Source organism: Musca domestica, unplaced genomic scaffold (genome assembly GCF_030504385.1).
Source record: "Musca domestica strain aabys unplaced genomic scaffold, Musca_domestica.polishedcontigs.V.1.1 112, whole genome shotgun sequence".
NCBI classification, from domain to species: Eukaryota; Metazoa; Arthropoda; class Insecta; order Diptera; family Muscidae; genus Musca; species Musca domestica.
The window spans coordinates 848,624-868,486 of record NW_026712140.1 but is presented as its reverse complement, the minus strand read 5'-3'; the positions used below and the strand labels follow the sequence as shown (position 1 = coordinate 868,486).

Here is a 19,863-nt window from a genome sequence, read left to right as displayed (position 1 = left end):
CACAAGTAGTTCCTTGTGAGTACTTCATTTGTCTATACAGGTCCACGATATCGTATATCCCCCATATAACGGTACCCGCCGATATTCGGTATTTTTATGATTTTACCCACATTTTTCATCGGAATTGTCTGAAAATCCGCACAAGGAGTTCCTTGTGGGTACTTTGTACCTCGGCAGAGAATTATTTATAGGTCCACGATATCGTATAACCCTCATATAACGGTACCCCCGATATTCGGTATTTTGATGTTTTTAGCCATATTTTTCAACGGAATGGTCACAAGGGGTTCTTTGTACACAAGGGGTTCTTTGTGAGCACTTTACCCCCCGACAGAGAATTCTCTATATAGGTTAACGATATCGTATAGCTCCCATATAACGATACCCCGCGATATTCGGTATTTTGAAAATCCACACAAGGAGTTCCTTGTGAGTACTTTACACGCAGACATAGATTTGTCTTTATAGGTCCACAATATCGTATATCCCCCATATCGACACATTCCTATATTAGATATTTTAAAGATTTTAAAAGAATTTTTAATGGCTTTAATTTTTTTTTGAAAATTTTCCAATTCGTTCCAAATGGTAGAGGGTATTCAAAGTTCGGCCCGGCCGAACTTACTGCTTTTTTACTTGTTTTAATATTATCCTTCTCCTAGTGATATCATGCACTTTATAGCAAACTATAACTCTAAAGGCAAATTTTGATAGGTGTATGACCTACTTGAAATAAATTCTTTTGTTACGGGATCTCTACTTAATACGCATAGTGGTATAGGATATCATATAGTCGGCCCCGCCCGATTTTTATTTCCAACCGTTCTCGAAAAATCAATTTTTGGTCATTGGTATTAAAAAACTACGTTTTGGTAGAACCTCCTATGCGTAGGTAACTCTAAATTTGACAAATTTTAAAGTATTACAATTTAGTAGAAGCTTTAGCAAATTTTTCATTATATGCGGCTAGAAGAAACTAAATTAAAAAATAGTATCTACTCCTTCCTTATCTTCAAAGATGGTTACAACACGAACATTTATTTTTCCCGTAACCGACTTCAATCGTCCTCTTGTCAAGCAAATATGAAGGTACATAAACTTCCTAAGTAATGTAATTTCAAATAAACATCTCTACATTTTTCGTAATTTACCTTGTCAAATTTTCCTGAATAGAAAATATGTTCCCAATTCTGATAAATGGATACAAAAAGATTTGTAAATATACATTTTGACAGTGAGATGTTGTCAAATGAATAATTTTGAAAAAAAATTTTAAATTGGCTTAACCTTCTTGAATCTACAATGTGTTAGATGTTATCCAACGGTATTCTGAAGATTTTTTTTAATCAATTTTTTCATATTTTTTTATAAGAATATATAATAACTAGCTGGCCCGGTCCGCGTTGCCGGCCCGTAGTTTTAGTCTTTAATGCAAATTTTGCATAGCATAATATTTCACAAATCTAGCTCATAAAGGTGAACAAATTTTAATATAAATATTGATTCGACTAAATAGAAATAAATAACTATGGAAGGAGGGCAAAATAATTTCTAAATAGTCAAAGTTAATTACGCTTTTTTAGAGTCCCCAAAAAGTCTATGTTCTTTTTCATGGTAAAATTCAATAACGATTAAACAATACCCGCGTTGTTATCCGCCAATCGGTAAACATCACTATAGATCGGCGGGCCTGGGGACTATATGGTGACTGTACCAAAATATTTACGTATGTTGACATTTTTCTGTAAGATGGTTCTCTACTCACAAAGTAGCCTAAATACAGCAAATAATGGCCAAATCAGTTGAAAAACGTGGCCAAGACCACGGTCACAGCTGTCAGGTCAGGGATACATTTATATAAGGGTTATACCAAGACGTGGCCCAACCAATATTCTCTTGGGGGTTACAAATTCAATAGAAAACAACATTTTTTTTCTGACCACCAATTAGATGTGAAAGTGGACTTGGGAATACGCCAATGTGGGGACTTTACTTAAATAAATTCGCATCTTCCAGCTGAACCACGATGTCGGCCCTGGAGTTGAAAGGTAGATGTCAGTTGACATCGTATTTCCTACTTATTTCATTTTTTGGTGAATATTTGTATATAGTGAAAAATTATTCTTTATTTTGTTCGCAAAAAAATTACTGAATTCAATTAGATAATACAAATTGAAAAAAAAAATTGACAAAAGAAGAATAACACATTGAAAATATCTTCAACTTGTTCGCTGATTTTTTTACAGCAAATGTTTAAAGATCCTTATATAGTTTGTCAATAGAATGTACTTCTATTTTAAAATTCGATTCCATTAAATTATTTCGACATCATCTATTCCGTTTCGCCACCACATAATTCGGTACTACGCTTCCATGTAACTCGCCATCAATTTCATTTCTCAAGAAATCAAGTCAATTAAATAAATTGGTATTAATATTTGAATTCAAAAAAATATATATATATATAAAAAACACTACAAATGTACATTAGAAAAAAGTAAGTAAAAATGGAAAAAAATCATGCAAAATAAAACATTACTATTGTACATTTCAAAAGTCAAAATGAAAATGTTAAAATATCACATTTTTACGCGATTTTTTTTGGATATTATCAGGGGTGCTCAAGAAGAAAAATCTGTTTTCAGTCAAATTTCTCTTTGCTTATTTAAATCAAGAACAAAACAGTGTTAAGTCATTATTTATACAAATATTTTTTATCCATTTGCTTAATAAACTATTTTGGCAAACATTCGTGTTTTAAAACAATTAAATAGAACAGTAAAATATAAAGAAAAACTGAATTTTAATTTTCTCTTAAATTATCTCTTTTTTCTCTTCATGTTCTAGAACACGGTTTTGAGCACCCCTGATATTATCCTTTTCGGAGAGGAGAAAATTCCGAATTTGTTTGAATCGTTAAAATCAGTCCAGCGGTTCTTAAGTTATAAGCGTAGTAACTAACACAACTTTCTTTTATATATATAGATTTCCAGAAATACATTTTTAAACTTTTTAAAAGAAAATCGTTAAAATAAAATTCAACAAATAGATTTGTTTAACATCGATTTCCGTTTAATTACACAACTCCAACACACATTAGCTTGCCGTTTGGCCTGGGGTGATGTAATGGCTATTTTGCCCTCTTCAAAAATAGTGGTTAATTATTAGATTTGTTAATTTTACCTATTTGCCTGCAGTGGTGTGGTTTTGGCGGTGGCTACAATTCAGCGGCGAAAAAGGAAATTTATTTAATTTCCTTGGAAGATTTGTTCCTTTTAATCTTTTTTCCACCAAATCAAAGCGCATCACGGTCATTAACGCCATGGGTGGTTTTAAAATAAGGTCAAACAGAAAACGGTCGATTGTGGCTCTTCAAGGAGATCAACATGTTTCCGTTTAATGGTCGTTTGTGCGTGCTCGTCTGCCGGAAAATTCTTTCTTGTCAAATGTAATATTACACCGCAAGGGGTTAAAAAGGGTTAACGGAAGTTAAGATGTCAGTGTCAGTAACATCATCATCGTCATTATTATTACTATTGTTATTATCATCCTTATCAAGGCGTAAGGCAACAGATAGCAGCTTATGTTGGATTTTGACATTTTATTTAAGTGTTAATTGGATATTTTTTCGTGAAATAATAATTTGTTCTAGGCAGGGATGCTTCGAGTTTATTAGGGGTTGTAAGATTTCGGTTTATACTTCGTGATGTTTAATTATTTATGGGCCGTATTTAAGAATTTAAGAAAGTAAAATTGTTATGGGCTGGATTTCAAAATTCAGAAGGACAACTTGCATTTGTTCCCCCTGAACTTTTCACAATCATGCTAAAAATACCTATAATCATCGAAATTGTTATTGCTGGTATATAATGGTGGATCTAAGTTGTTTTATTCGTATTTCAATATGAAGGAAGGCTTAACAAAAATTAAACAGCTTTAGCCACGTAGAATTTAATATTAACTTTTTAAAAATTACTTCGTTTTATAGACTTAAACTTGTAAGTGATTACCCAACTCCTGGCATTAATAACATAACACTTTTATTGGTTTGTTGACCTATCATGTCACCCCTTTTCTGGGGCAAATAATATATTTTTTTTTGTTAAACACTGTGCATATTGAAACCCAAAGGATTATCAACAGGCAGCGTGGCCGAGCGGTCTAAGGCGCTGGTTTTAGGCACCAGTCCGAAAGGGCGTGGGTTCGAATCCCACCGCTGTCACAAGGTTTTTTAATATAAAGGTGTGGAATTCAATAAAAAATAAAAAAACAGTACATTACGAAAAGAGTAGGGCTGGAAATAGAGGAACACTATATTCGGGGTGGAATGAAAAAACTGCAACCAGCGTGACCGTTGTGCCACTAAAGTATCAATTTTGCCACCTTTTTTGGGTTTTGATACCTTTGTGCCACTTTTTTATTTTGATCCTAAATGAGCCACTTTTTTGAATTTTTGTGCCACTTTTTTATACATTGTGCCACCTTTTTTTAAATTACATATATTTTAATCTAAACGCTGTATTTAAAACAATGAAATGAAACAATGACAAGCGTCGTACGCTGCCATTTCCAATTTGCGATAGCAATTTTAGAGCAAACGCTCTTATATTAGGTGTTTGTAAGTGGTTTTCGCTTGCTCAAAGTTGTCAACATTGTTCTGTTTGTTTATTTCTGGAACAACTGTTAAGAGACATTTTTAATTACTTTACTACAGCCTATGACAGAAAATTTTCTGTGCAGGTCTACTTCTTCGTATAGCCCCCATATTACGGTACCCCCGATATACAGTATTTTGTTGATTTTAGCTGCATTATTTACCGGAATTATTTCAAATTTTGTATTTGAAGTTTGTAATGGATACTACATCCTATGCCAGAAAATTGCCTGTGCAGGCTTATGACAAAAGTTGCTTATGCAGATCCACGTCATCGTATAGACCCTGATATCCGGCTACATTCGGTATTTTTAAGATTTTCACAGAATTTTTAATGGATTTTAGTTTTTTGAAAATTGCCAAATTTGTACCATATGGTGGAGGGTATTCAAAATTCGGCCAGGCCGAACTGACTGCTTTTTTACTTGTTATACCCTACACCACAAGATGGTCAGGGTATTATGTCTTTGTGCATTTGTTTGTAACAGGCAAAAGGAAACTAGATAGACCCATAGTTCCTTTTGATGATCTGCATAGAATCACATTCTGAGTCGATTTATGCATGTCTGTCCGTCCGTCCGTCCGTCCGTCCGTCCGTCTGTCTGTCTGACTGTCTGTCCATGTATTTTTGAGAACAAAGTACATTTCGCATTTATTACCCTATCCTGATGAAATTTTGCACCAATCATTTGCAAACTCTATTGAAATTGGAGATAATCGGTCAAAATTTAGATATAGCTCCCATATATATCTTCGTCCGATTTGACTTTTATTGTGCACCAAACGTGTAATATCGGCCCGAATAGTATGGAATTTTGCACATACAGCCAAATTAAGCCTGATATAATAATATAGCTATAGCTCCCATATATATTGTTCATCCGCAGCCGTAATATCCACTCTGTAACAACGATATTCAGGAAAATATATCAAATACAGCTCAGAAATATCTTTGCCAAATTTTAACGAGATCGGTTCCGATTTGGATATAGCTCACATATATATCTTTATCCGATTTCAAACTAATTTAAACTAATTTAAAAGATACAAATGCTTGAGCATATTTAGTCCTTTGAACTTTAAATTCATAGCGTGTATGATTGAGTTCTCGCATAAAAACTTTTAATTGTTATGCGGAGCGCTACAAAATTAGCAAAGTGGTGTAGGGTATCATAAAGATGACTTTAAGGCTTTCTCTACTGGTTAATGTGCAATATGTACATACATATATTATTACTATATAGTATTATATATAGTTGAATTTGTTGTTTTGTTCTAAACTGTTATTTTTTAAATAAAATATGAAATAAATTGTGCCACTTTCTGTGCCACCATTTAAAATAATATGTGCCACTTTTTTCAAGAAATGATACTTTTTGTGATACTTTTTGAAAATTTCCAGCGGTCACACTGACTGCAACCAACTGCAGACCGCTGTCATTTCTAAGCCACTCGTCCGACAGCTGTTAAAATTTTCCAGTAACAGTGTACAAAAGCATTTTGGTGAGAATTTTCCTGGAAAAAAATATTCTCTATGGAATTCAAGCGTCTTTATATTTGGCTGGAAAACCACAAGTGGCTATCGTTAGAGCATTCCAGCATTTAAAAGTGAATAAATCTTTTGTGTCTCGTACCATCGCTCGTTACCGTGGCACTGGTAGCATAGGCCGACGTCAACGAAGTGTACGGAAGAAAACAGCAACATCAGCAGAAATGGTTCGAAAAGTAACGGCTCGTGCGTGAACATATCGCACTATTGCATTTGGCAAATAATGAAAAATAAGCTCGGGGTAAAGCCATTGAAAGTCTAAAAATTGCAAGAACTTACACCGCTACAGAAAAAAATAGACTCAAAAGCGCTAAAGTCTTGCTTTGCTTGGCCGAAACTGGTGAAGTGTCCAGCAGTTTGTAAACAAACAAAATGATGGTGTTTATTTCCCAAAGAGGTTAGCTTAACATGTGCACCTTCGGTGGGCCACCAGAACTTAAGGGGCGGCCATGGTGATGGTGTGGGCCGCCTATCAGCCACTCTGCGTTCACATTAATCGACCGTGGTATCAGAATAAATGCCGAATATTATCGCGAAAATATTCTGAATGGTGTATTAAAGGCTTGGGCACGCAAACATTTTGTCCGCAGACCTTGGACATTCCAACAGGACTCAGCACCATCGCACTCAGCACACGCCACCCATGAACGGTTACAAAATAAGGTTCCTTGCTTCATTTCCAGCGCACAATAGCCACCAAAATCTCCGGATACCAATCCGTTGGGCTATTGTGTCTGGAGTATTTTGGAAAGCAAGGTTGGCACTAAAAAATACCAAAGCGTCGAACACTTCAAGCAAGCGCTTCGCCGGGAATGAGCCAAAATACCGCAGAGCAACATTCTGGCATCGTGTGATGGTTTCATTGGCCGTTTTAAGGCCACAATTCGTGCCAAAGATGACCAATTCGAACAAATCTAAACTTATTCTAAAATTTTAGGCTATTTCCTACATATTTTTCTTTCATTCAATAAAATAAGAAAATGTCAAAAATTATGGCGTTTGACTTTGTTGCAGATTTTTTTTATCTCACCCTGTATAAGTCTGATATAAATATTGTGACGTGCCAGGTTTAGAATATATCAACAACAGAGACCTGATACCAAATGTCAGAATTCACTCTCTATCCCAACACCCTATTGCACATTTTGTGGCATTTTGCGCATTTCGTTTGAACATAGTACGCATTTCCAATATCAACTCCTTTTCTCTACTAGAGACAATGGAAGTAACATCCATATCAAATTTGAGGACTCCAGCCCTATCCCTTCACCCAATACGAAATTTAGTACCAATAAGTACTTTTCAATTGCAATTAAAGTACACATTTTCGAAACTAATACTAAATTTCTGATTTCAGGCACTATCTGTTCACCCTATACCAAATTGCACCAAATGTAGTACTAGTTGGTACTTTTCGTACAATTATAGTACGCATTTCCGAAACCACCTCTTTATCATAAAACTACAATTAACAGAAATCCCAATACCAAAACATAGAAATGGTAGCTTCGTCCGTTCACCCAAAACCAAACCGTTCCTAATTTAGAACCATTGAGTACAGTTCCCAAACTTAGTACATATTTCCAAAACCACCTTCATATATCAAATTTACTTTCCAATCTTATTTCTTTTCTATTCGTTTACGTAATACCAAATGATACCATTTTACAAGTTTAGTACCATTTTAGAACTTTTCGAAATATTAATGTTCGAATTTCCAAAAGCCTTCCATGTTTAGAATGGTATGTGACATATTCTAATTCCTCAAGCAATTTTCCATATTATTGATGGACACTATTTTCAAATATTATTTTTTACATATTAAGATCCAAAGCACAAATTTTAGTCGCGTCTAGAATTTTTAATTTCTATTTAAATAGTCGTTATTTCTTTTTAAACCATTTTTGTTACAAACGATTTATTAATTACACAGCCTATGTATCATATATGTGACGTACGTTTATTTCTTTTGATAGAAAACATTTTAAATAACAGAAATGAAAAAGAAACAAAAAGTTTGTGACAGCGGTGGGATTCGAACCCACGCCCTTTCGGACTGGTGCCTAAAACCAGCGCCTTAGACCGCTCGGCCACGCTGCCTGTTACCAGTGATGTGTCAAATGTTGCATTTAAATCCAATTGCCTAGAACATTTTTCATCACACAAAGAATTTTGCAACAAAAATCAATTCTCACAGCATATTTATTATTGAAACGTATATTACTTTTTCTTATATAGTCATATTAACGAAATTATTCACATTTTGTTGTTATTCACTTGTGCCAATGAGTCAGTCAGTCATTTTGCAAAAGTTGAGAACATTTGTGTCTGTTAATTTTTAACAGCCAACTAACAGAAATGTTAAGTGTCTACCCAAAAAGCTAAAAAAGCTTTGGTTTTTCTGTAATATGTATTCGGCGCTGAAGCATACTTTTAGGGGTTGAATGAAAATAAATGAACGTAAAGTGGAAACCACGTGGATGTAAAAGTTTTATATTACCTACAATGAGTATTTGTTGTTGTTATATTTATTACAGCGTTGTTCATGTGTGTTTATATTGAAGACTTAAGGCGAAATATCTGCAGTGACTCATACTTTATGTTATTTTTCAATACAATAAGTCTAAAGGTAGATAGATTTTTGTCTAATCGTTTCATGTTTCTAGCTGTATTTCGTTACTTAAAGTAAATTAAATTGTGTTTAATATAACATAAATTTGGAACAGTGAAATTTTGAAGATAAGTAAAATCTTAAATTGTCGACTACTGGCATGTTTATCTAATATTATCTAATATATACGCCTGAATTAGAATTACAAGAAGTAACCAATAATGGGGTAACTTCTTGTAATTATGGTTCTGGCGTAAATGTTAGATATTATTGGATAAACTGGCCAGTAGTCGACAATTTAAGGTTTTATTATCTTCAAAATTCCATTGTTTCGAATTCAAAATTTCTATAATAAACACAATTTAATTTACTTTAGTGGACCTGTAGACACAATTTTCTATCATAGCAGCATCCATTGCGAACTTCAAACACAAAATCTAACATCATCAAAATGCCGAATATCGGGAGGTACCGTTATATGGGGGCTATACGAAGGAGTGGACCTGCACAGACAATTTTCTGTCATAGGCTGTATTATCCATTACACACTTCAAATACCAAATTTGAAACAATTCCGGTGAATAATGTCGGTAAAATCATAAAAAACCGAATAGCAGGAGGGACCGTTATATGGGTGCTCTACGAAGACGTGGACCTGTACAGACAGTCTTTTGCCATAGGCTGTAGTACCCATTACGAACTTTAAATACCAAATTTGAAACAATTCCATTGCATAATGTCGCTAAAATCATCAAAATACCGAATATAGGGATGTACCGTAGTATGGGTGCTGTATCAAAACGTGGACCTGCACAGACATTTTCTGTCATAGGCTGTAGTATCCATTACGAACTTCAAATACCAAATTTGAAGCAATTCCATTGCATAATGTCGCTAAAATCATCAAAATACCGAATATCGGGGGTGCCGTTACATGGGTGCTCTACGAAGACGTGGACCTTTACAGACAGTCTTCTGCCATAGGCTGTAGTATCCATTACGAACTACAAATACCAAATTCGAAGCAATTTCATTGCATAATGTCGCTAAAATCATCAAAATACCGAATATCGGGAGGTACCGTTATATGGGGGCTATACCAAAACGTGGACCTGCACAGACATTTTCTGTTATATGCCATAGTATCTATTACGAATTTCAAATACCAAATTTGAAACAATTCCGGTGAATAATGTCGCTAAAATCATCAAAGTACCGAATATCGGGAGGTGCCCTTATATGGGGGCTATGCTGCACAGACTGTCTTCTGTCATAGGCTGTAGTATCCATTACGAACTTCAAATACCAAATTTTAAGCAATTACATTGCATAATGTCGCTAAAATCATCAAAATACCGAATATAGGGAGGTACTGTTATATAGGGGGGCTATACCAAAACGTGGACCTACATGGCGCATGTTTAATACCAAACGTCCAGCAGACATAATATTTGAGTAAAATTTGATCAACCTACTTCATTTCGTTCAGAAGCTAGAGTGATTTCCACAGACGGACGGACATCGCTAAATCGACATAGAATTTTATGCTGATCAAGAATGTGTATACTTTGTGGGGTCGTAAATTTATATTTCGAGGTGTTACAAACTGAATGACAAACTTAATATACCCCATACTATGGTGGAGGGTATAAAAACATATCGCTTAGGGGGGGGTAAGATGGGGTCATGTAAGGTTAATAAAAAATTAATTTAAGGTCGACATCGGTGTGCAAAAATTCAGAGTATTTCTTAACCCTTAACGATTTTAATGTGTTTAAAGGCTTTGGATGTATAGTCAGACAATGAGCTGTAATGATTCTTTTCAAGTTCTCAGTGAATGGATACAAACCTTTCCTGCAGAAAATATATATATATAGACTAGTTGGTACAACCCCGATTAAACATTAATTTTGGCATTGTGGAGGTTTAATCGAAATGTCCATAGATTGGTGTTTTTACTATCTGTATTTTTCACTGTTGATTGTGTAAGAATCAAAAAAAAAAATGATAAATATGAATAACTATACGGAAATTTCGAAATATTTTACAGTGGTTAACATTTTAAAATTCTAACTTTATTTAAAAAACAAGTAAGCAAAGGCTATAGTAGTGCGGGGCCGATCATGTGGTACCCTACAACACTACAATATGTTGGAGTCCCCGCATATTAAATTCTATTTTGCAAATTTTTTCGTTTGTGAAATAATGTCATAGAGCCCTTCCCAAAATGTCCTTATCCTTCTCATCTAGAATTCCGACCGATTGATTTTCAATTGTGACCTGTAGCGCGTATGCAAAATTAGGAAATTTTTTTGGTTCATTTGAACCCCTAAATGTACATGTCCATAATAAAAGGCTTTAATTCTGACCCTTACCCTACCCCATGCAAAGTTTCGTGAGGATCGGACGATAATTGCGATCTGTATATAACGCCTTCAATACAGTGTTGGAGGGTGTAGAAACACTTTAGAAACTTCAACTTCAGACTGTTGTCATTTTTAAGCCACTCGCCCGACAGCTGTTAAAATTATTCTAGTGACAGCTCATTATATTGTTTACAAGCGTACCAAAGCATTTTGGAGCGAATTTTCCAGAAAAAAATTATTCGTGATGGAATTCAAGCGTTATAGAGTGATTTCTTTATATTTGGCTGGAAAACCACAAGTGGCTATAGTTAGAGCACTCCAGCATTTAAATGTGAATAAATTTTATGTGTTTCGTACCATGATACATGTAGCGTAGCCCGACGTCAAGGAAGTGGAGGAAGAAAGCAACAACATCAGCTAAAATGGTTCGAAAAGTAAAGAAGCGACTTGATCAAAACACACGTCGCAGTTGCCGAAAAATGGCTCGTGAGCTGCATATATTGAAAAATGAGCTCGGGGTAAAGCCAATGAAATTGCAAAAAGTGCAAGAACATTCACCGCAACAGAAAGAAAATAGACTCAAAAGAACTAAAGGGTTGCTTCGCTGGGCCGAAAGTAGTGAATTGCCGAATTTGGTGATTTCCGATGAGAAAACATTCGTTTTCCAGCAGTTTGTAAACAAACTAAATAATCGTGTTTACTTGCCAAAGAGGTCAGCTGAAAATGTGCACCTTCGGTTGGCCACCAGACCCCAAGCACCGGCCATGGTGATGGTGTGGGCCGCCATAACAGCCGATGGTCGCTTTCCGCTCGTATTAATTGACCGTGGCATCAGAATAAATGGCGAATATTCTCCCGAAGATATTCTGGAGGGTGTATTAAAGCCGTGGGCACGCAAACATTTTGGCCGCAGACCTTGGACATTCCAACAGGATTCAGCACCATCGCACTCAGCACGCGCCACTTAAGAACGGTTACAAAATGAGTTTCTTCGCTTCATTTCCAGCGCACAATGGCCACCAAAATCTCCGGATACAAATCCGTTGTACTATTGCGTCTGAAGTATTTTGGAAAGCAAGGTTGGCACTAAAAGATATCAAACTTTCGATCACCTCAAGCACGCGCTTCGCCGGGAATAGGCCAAAATACCGCAGAGCAACATTCAGGCATCGTGTGACGGTTTCAGTGGCCGTTTGAAGGCCAAAGACGACTATTGAACTTATTTTAAAATGTTATGATATTTCCGACTTTTTTGCTTTCAGAATTTAAAAAAAATTGTAAAAATTATGGTTGTTTTTATCTCACCCTGTAGTTAAATTGACTCAGCTCGGCGAGATGGGAAGATTCATATATAGATTCCTATGTCGGGAACCAATATTTCAAGGTGTTACATAAGTTTTGGACCCATCAAACTTATAATACCCCCAACACATAGCGTAGTAGGGTTGCAAATAATATAAAATTTCATTTGTCCTTACGTCCCTATAAGAGAATATCGGGTAACATACAGTCGACCTATCCAACATCTTTCCATTTTATGGATTTATGGATTTTATTATTTGCATATTTCTTGCATATGGTTTACACGTTACAGTTTTTAAATATTGGGGGAGGTACGAGAAGTGGTAGGACTATGTCTTCAAGTTCGTTGCTAACCTAATATACAAATATTTGCACGGCATTGTCTATCTCCCAACTTGATATAAGTTTGGTAAAAATATATTACGATGTACCCAATCAGATAATCCATTGGGAGTTATCGGGGCACCAGCTAGCCAGACAGATGAAAGGACATGCAAAATTCCACGTCGACTAAAAATATCTTTAACAGATTTGATTAATTATCTCGATGATGCTAACTTCAGTCGCGTTGATGATATACTCAAAATATACATATAAACAATATTTACAAAATAAATTTTTCATTTTAATATTCAGTATACAAAAAAATTTTGTGACAGCGGTGGGATTCGAACCCACGCCCTTTCGGACTGGTGCCTAAAACCAGCGCCTTAGACCGCTCGGCCACGCTGCCTTGTGCCACCTGAGTGTCAAATGTTTCTTTTGTGTCCAAGTACTATTTGATACCGCAGTTTGTACTATGATAGTTTTTATTCTATTCATAGTTTTCATTGCCATTTTAACAAATTGTTCGATTGTTGAGTGGTTGTAAAAAGCTCAAGTGTTTTTCATTATCTTAAAAACCCCCTAACTAAAAAAAACACAAACGTTATAAACAGTGCCGCAATTGATAAAAATTAAAAAATGGACACGTAGAATTCAATGCCTATTTTAGGGAGAGAGTATTTTTTTTTAATTTCTACGTACATTCCTTCATACATATCTACAAATTTTTTTGGGTGAAGCACCCGCTTGGTACTGAAGTGTTTATGTGGGGCTTTTTAAAATTTTGATATATTAGTTTTTGATTTTGATTTCATTATGGGCCCAAAAATTATGAGTATTTCTTAATCGGAGTATAATTTCATATCCATTTGGTAAAAATCACATAATCCACTCTGTATCACCCACACAAATTGCGATACGTGGTATACCGCCGTTTTGCACGGATAGCTATATCTTATAGTTTGGAACGAAAGCAGCAGATGGAGGTGGGTCAACTTAATGATATCCTACACCCCTTTGCATATTTTGTATAGCTTCAAATAACATATAAACGTTTTTATGGGAAATTTGTGAGAAATAAATCATACCAACTATGATTATAGTTATTATTTAAAGTCCAAAGGAACTAATATATGAGTGGAATATCCTCCTCTAAATCGATTTCTACTAAAATTGCCGAGGGATTTGTGCATATTCTTTTCGGGCTTATATTTCCCATTTGGTGCGCAATTAACTTGAAATCAGATAAAGATATATATGGGAGCTGTATCCAAATCCTCCTCAAAATCGAAATATCCTCCTCAAAATCGATTTCTACTAAATTTGCGAGGGATTTGTGCATATTCTTTTCGGGCCATTTTGTGCACAATTAACTTGAAGTCGGATAAAGATATATATGGGAGCTATATCCAAATCTGAACCTATCTCGATAAATTTTGATTTGGGGTCCTTGTTGGTGGTAAGTTTGTGATAAAGATGTGGTTTTGGAAATGTGTACAGGGTTGCCCATATTCGACGGACCTTTGGGCCCATTCCAATCGACGAGGCTTGTCCGCAGGCAACATTCTTTGCGTCAATTGAATTTTGTACGGGAACAAATGCAAATCAATGCGAATAATCTGTTGTAAAGTGGACCGAGCCGTGCCCAACTGCTGAGAACGGCGTTTTTGGGATGTTCTTGGGGACCTCTCAACTTTGGCTCGTACGGCAGCGATATTCTCGGCCGATCGCCTTGGTCGACTTTTATATGGCCTCTTCGGATTAGAAAGAGCCTTACCAGTCGAAAATTTTTCGTATAAACGCTTAATGGTTTTCTTAGAAGGCGCACTTCTCACATTTTTTAATGTTTTAAAAGCACGTTGAGTTTTCACAATTCTGTTGAATGTAAATGTCAACTATTTCAGAGCGCTCGCGTGGCGTGTATTGGTTCATGGTAAAAATCTGCTTGGACTGACGCTTCAAACGCGGTATGTCATTAAGCGATGTGACACCTCTGTCAAAAGTTATGGCGTTGCCAGATGGGTCCGTCGAATATGGGCAACCCTGTACTACAAGTACGCGAAAAGTACTTGATAGTACTATATTTGGCCACTTTGGAAAGGAGGGTGTATTAACATTGTCATTCCGTTAGTAACAACCCTAAATATTTGTCGTAGACCCCATCAAGTATTTATATTCATAATCAGCAATTCTAAGCCAATTCAGTCTGTTGACGTTACAGCCCACGTTATTTGACGAAGTTTAGCAGAACAATTTGTATTGTGTCTATGATGGTTGGTATTGAAAATGAGATATATCGGTCCACGTTTTTGTATAGCCCCATAGAGCGGTACCTTCCGATATTCGATATTTGATTATTGCCACATTTTCCCACGAATATGTCTAAAAATTGGCATTTCTGAGTAATAAAGGGTTCTAATGTTTCCTTTACCCTAAGGTGGAGGATATTAAAAGTTCTGCCCGGACGAACTTTATGATTTTTTTACTTATTATACATGTACTATAATTATATTAAAGTGTACTATGTCGCGGATTTGTCTAAAAATTGGTACTTGTGTGTCCTAATGGTTTCTAGCTCCGTTGGCGAAACATTGAAAAGATCGAAGCGAGATAGTGAAATGTTATATGGATTTCTAACAGTGAAGGAGGAAAATGCGTACTATGAACGTAGGAAGAGTTTAAAATGCCACAAAATGTGCGTTGGGTGTTAGGGTAGACATGGAATTCTGAAATTTGGCATCGAGGTCACTGTTGGTGTCTAGGGTGGAGAGAAGGAAGTGGTTTGGACGTGCGTAGTATAACTGTACGAAAACTGTGGTAGTCAATTTGTGATTGGGGGTTAGGATAGAGCTGGAATTCTGAAATCTGATATTGAAGCCACTGTTGGTATATAACTTTGTAAGAAGGGGGTCGGTTTCTGGGATTTAGATATGGGTTTGAGAAGACAAATTGGATGTGGAACCATTGTGCAAGAGTTAAAGTAATATGCTCTTTGGTAAACTTCAAAACGAAAGATTTTGACTTTTCAGTCCACGATATCGTATATCACCCACATAACGGTACCTCCCGATATTCGGTATTTTGATGATTTTAGCGACGTTATTAACCGGAATTGTTTAAAATTTGGTGTTTGAAGTTCGTAATGGATACTACAGCCTATGACAGAAAATTGTCTCTGCAGGTCTACGTCTTCGTATAGCCCCATATATTCGGTATTTTGATGATTTTACCGTCATTATTCACCGGAATTGTTTAAAATTTGGTATTTGAAGTTCGTAATGGATACTACAGCCTATGATAGAAAATTGTCTGTGCAGGTCTACATCTTCGTATAACCCCCCATATAACTGTGCTGTAGCGACATTATTCACCGGATTTTTTTCAAATTTGATAATTGAAGTTCCAAAGGGATAGTTCAGCCTAAGACAGAAAAATTACTGTGCAGTTCCTCGTCTTCATATAGCCCCCATATATCAGCACCTTCCTATATTCGGTATTTTGATGATTTTAGCGACATTATTCACCGGAATTGTTTCAAATTTGTTATTTGAAGTTCGTAATGGATACTACAGCCTGTGACAGAAAATTGTCTGTGCAGGTCCACTTCTTCGTATAGGCCCCATATATCAGTACCTCCCTATATTCGGTATTTTGACGAGTTTAGGTACAATACCCACCGATATTGTTGGAGATATCGTATTTAAACTTCGTAATGGATGCTTCAGCCTCTGACAGAAAATTGTCTGGCTGGTCCAGGTCTTCACACAACTCCCATATAACGATACCTCCCTATATACGATATTTTGATGATTTTATCTACATTATTTCGTATATTTCAAGTTATTGAATTTGAATATGGTAATGGCTTATGATAAACAATGCCTTTGTAAGTCCACGTCGCATAGACCCCAATAAAACGGCTATATTCGGTATTTTTAAAATTTTAACAGATTTTTTTAAGGATTTTATTTTTTGAAAATTTCCAAATTCATTCCAAATGGTGGAGGGTATTCAAAGTTTAACTTGTTACTTGTTCAAGCTGATTTTATTCTTGTTCCAGTGATATCGAAAGAAAATTGAATTCTCATTTTAATGATTGTACCAATACTGTCCATTTTTGAACCGGATCTAAGTCTTATCCGAAGATAACAGCGGACAAAGTTTAAATTATAATACCTTCGATCAATATGAGATTTGAATGTTTCGGCTGTACCAAACGATAAGAGGACATTTAGTCGTAAGGCTACGTTTATTAATATAAGCCCTTTGTTATTGAGAAAGGCACAACAGGCCTCCCCTAATCTAAATATAAAATACAAAATTCTGCCTTGCCCCCAACATTATAGATTAAACAGTAAAATAAAAAACCCCCAACAATGCAAAATTTTAGAAACAAAAGCGAATATTGCTTAATAAATGAAATTTTATCGACGGTAATAAATCTATGATTTCATTTTTATTTTTTTATTTATATTGCGATTTTTATGAAGCTTGCAATAATTTTCACCAAATTTTTGCATAAAAAAATTCCCACCGTGATTATGTTTATACGCTCACTCACTTAGCGAGCGAAATGCTTTGACGACTTTGTAATAATTTCTTCCTGTTTTTCACTCTGCACCCGGTTAGATTTGCATTGTAAATCGATCGTAAAAAAAACACGACGAGACGCAACTACTGCGTCGAAAAACAAACTGAATTGTCGTAAAAATAAGTTATAAAAAAGTGCGACCATAAAAAATAAGGCCAATGGATTTGACGAAACGGAACCAAAAGTCACAAGGAAATCATTGTTAATATCTCGAAACGATGACGGTGACGAGAAACGACGACGACGAGAGAAAATCCACACGAAAAAGTGTCAATAGAGTCACTTGGAAAACCTTTTAACATGACATGACCCACAAAAGGCCATAAAATCGAGTGAGTACAAAATGTTTGGTTAAATGTCACGACCAGAGTTAGAGGAAAATGTCATGACAAACCCCTACCACGTAAGGAAGGATAAACATCCAATCATCAACCCCTCAACTAACAATAAGGCAATGCGAATAATGGCGACGGTGATGATGATGATGATGTTTGCCAAAGATTTGAAGGATGAATAAATATGACGTTTTTTCCAAGCCATTGTTGCTTCTCTGGCGAGGACGACGCCAACGTTGTCAAAGATCTTAACGATAAAGGCATCTATAAAACATTCATTATCCAAAAATCAAATGCATATTCATTGGCAAATGAATGCAACTAAAAAAAAAACAAAAGCAATACCAAAAACTACGTTTTTGCTTTTATCGTAGAATGTAGTAGGAAACATAACACAAAACACTATTTTATGTCGTAAATTTTATTACCTTCGATTTTTTATGACGGACATCGTTAACAAAAGGTTAAAAACACATTGTATTTGCCAAAAAGAGTGTTGTGAAAATAGTTAGAACAACCCTTGTATGTTTGGAAAATTCAATTGTTATTGCAAAATTAGTAAATAGTTTTCCTGATTTGCCATTGCGTCGTAATGATACTCCTTTTAGATATATTAGAATCTGTATACCCTACAACTACATGTGTTGTTGTTTGATTGCGCCAAAAAGTATGTAACACCTCGAAATATTGGTTTCCAACACAGGAAAATACATATGAATCCTTCTATCTCACCGAGATGAGTCTATCTATGTCCTTCCGTCCGTCTGTTCATGTTAATTTCTAATCACTCTACAGGTCGCAATCATGGACCGATTATCACGAAATTGAATATGGAGGTGGGGTTATGGTCAGAATAGAAGCCTATTGCTATTTGAGATTATCGCATAATATTAGGGGTTGAAATGGACCAAAAACTGAAAAATGTCCTGATTTTGCTGTTTCTCTACAGATCGCAATTATAGACCAATCGACACAAAATTAGCATGGGACTAGAGCTTAGAGCTGAGCAGAAGCCTTCAAATTTGGATGGTCATCGGGTTATACTTAGTGGGTGAAAAACCATAACATTTTTTCTAAATAAGTCAAAATTTCCATTAAACCGTGAATATTTTTAATCCCGGCGAAATCACAAATAAATGATAGGGTCTATTCTGACCATTACGTTGATGCCGATAGTAAATATATCGGATATACAGGGAGAAATAAAAAAACTGCCACAAAGTCAGACGCCATAATTTTTATATATTTTTTTATAATTTTATTGAATGAAAGCAAAAAATGTCGGAAATAGCATCAAAGTTTAGTATAAGTTTAGGTTTGTTCGAATTGGTTTCGATCAAGTTTCTTCTATATTTTTCGAACAATTTCTGCTGGTGTTGCTGTTTTCTTCCGTCCATTTTCATGACGTAGGCTACGCTCCCGGTAACGAGCGATGGTACGAGACACAAAAGATTTATTTACATTTAAATGCTGGAGTGCTCTAACGATAGCCACTTGTGGTTTTCCATCCAAATATAAAGAAATCACACTATCATGCTCGAATTCTATCACGAAAAATTTTTATTCTGAAAATTCTCACCACAATGCTTTTGTACGCTTGTAAACAATATAATGAGCTGTCAATGGAATAATTTTAACAGCTGTCGGACGGGTGGCTCAGAAATGACAACAGTCTGAAGTTGGTTGCAGGTTTTTCCTTTACCATGTAAGTTTGATATATGGAGAAAAGGACCTGGTTTTGTTTATGCATACTATTATTATACTAATTCGTACTGAATGCTAATGGTGGAAATTATATGTTCGAAAAACAACGTAATGAGTCCAAATTTAGTATTGGTTGGAGGGATGGATCTGAAATTTGATATTTAGATTATTGCATCGGTATATGTGTTAAAGATTTGGCGGTGGTTTGGAAATCCATTCTATTTTTGTTCGGAAAGTACAAAATGTTACATAATTTGGTATTTAGTGAAGGGATATGTCTGGGATCCTCAAATTTAACATTGAGGTCGCTGAAACAATCTCCAATTAAGATATGGAGGTGGTTTTGGAAATCTGTGAACAGAAGTAAATAGTAGTAAAGTATTTTGTACGAAAAGTACTAAATGGTACTATTTTTGAATCTTTGTTA

The 19,863-nt window shown here is 35.5% G+C and overlaps 3 non-coding genes across 3 annotated transcripts; 1 reads left to right on the top strand and 2 right to left on the bottom strand.

Annotated features, from left to right (window-relative positions):
- The first annotated feature begins 4,142 nt into the window (after positions 1 to 4,142).
- TRNAL-UAG (transfer RNA leucine (anticodon UAG)) lies at positions 4,143 to 4,222 on the top strand. The gene has a single exon. It is a non-coding gene; the product is annotated as a tRNA-Leu (tRNA).
- A 4,001-nt stretch (positions 4,223 to 8,223) lies between these two features.
- On the bottom strand, positions 8,224 to 8,303 carry TRNAL-UAG (transfer RNA leucine (anticodon UAG)). Its single transcript has one exon. It is a non-coding gene; the product is annotated as a tRNA-Leu (tRNA).
- Positions 8,304 to 13,135: 4,832 nt separating this feature from the next.
- Positions 13,136 to 13,215, bottom strand: TRNAL-UAG (transfer RNA leucine (anticodon UAG)). The gene has a single exon. It is a non-coding gene; the product is annotated as a tRNA-Leu (tRNA).
- Positions 13,216 to 19,863: the final 6,648 nt, after the last annotated feature.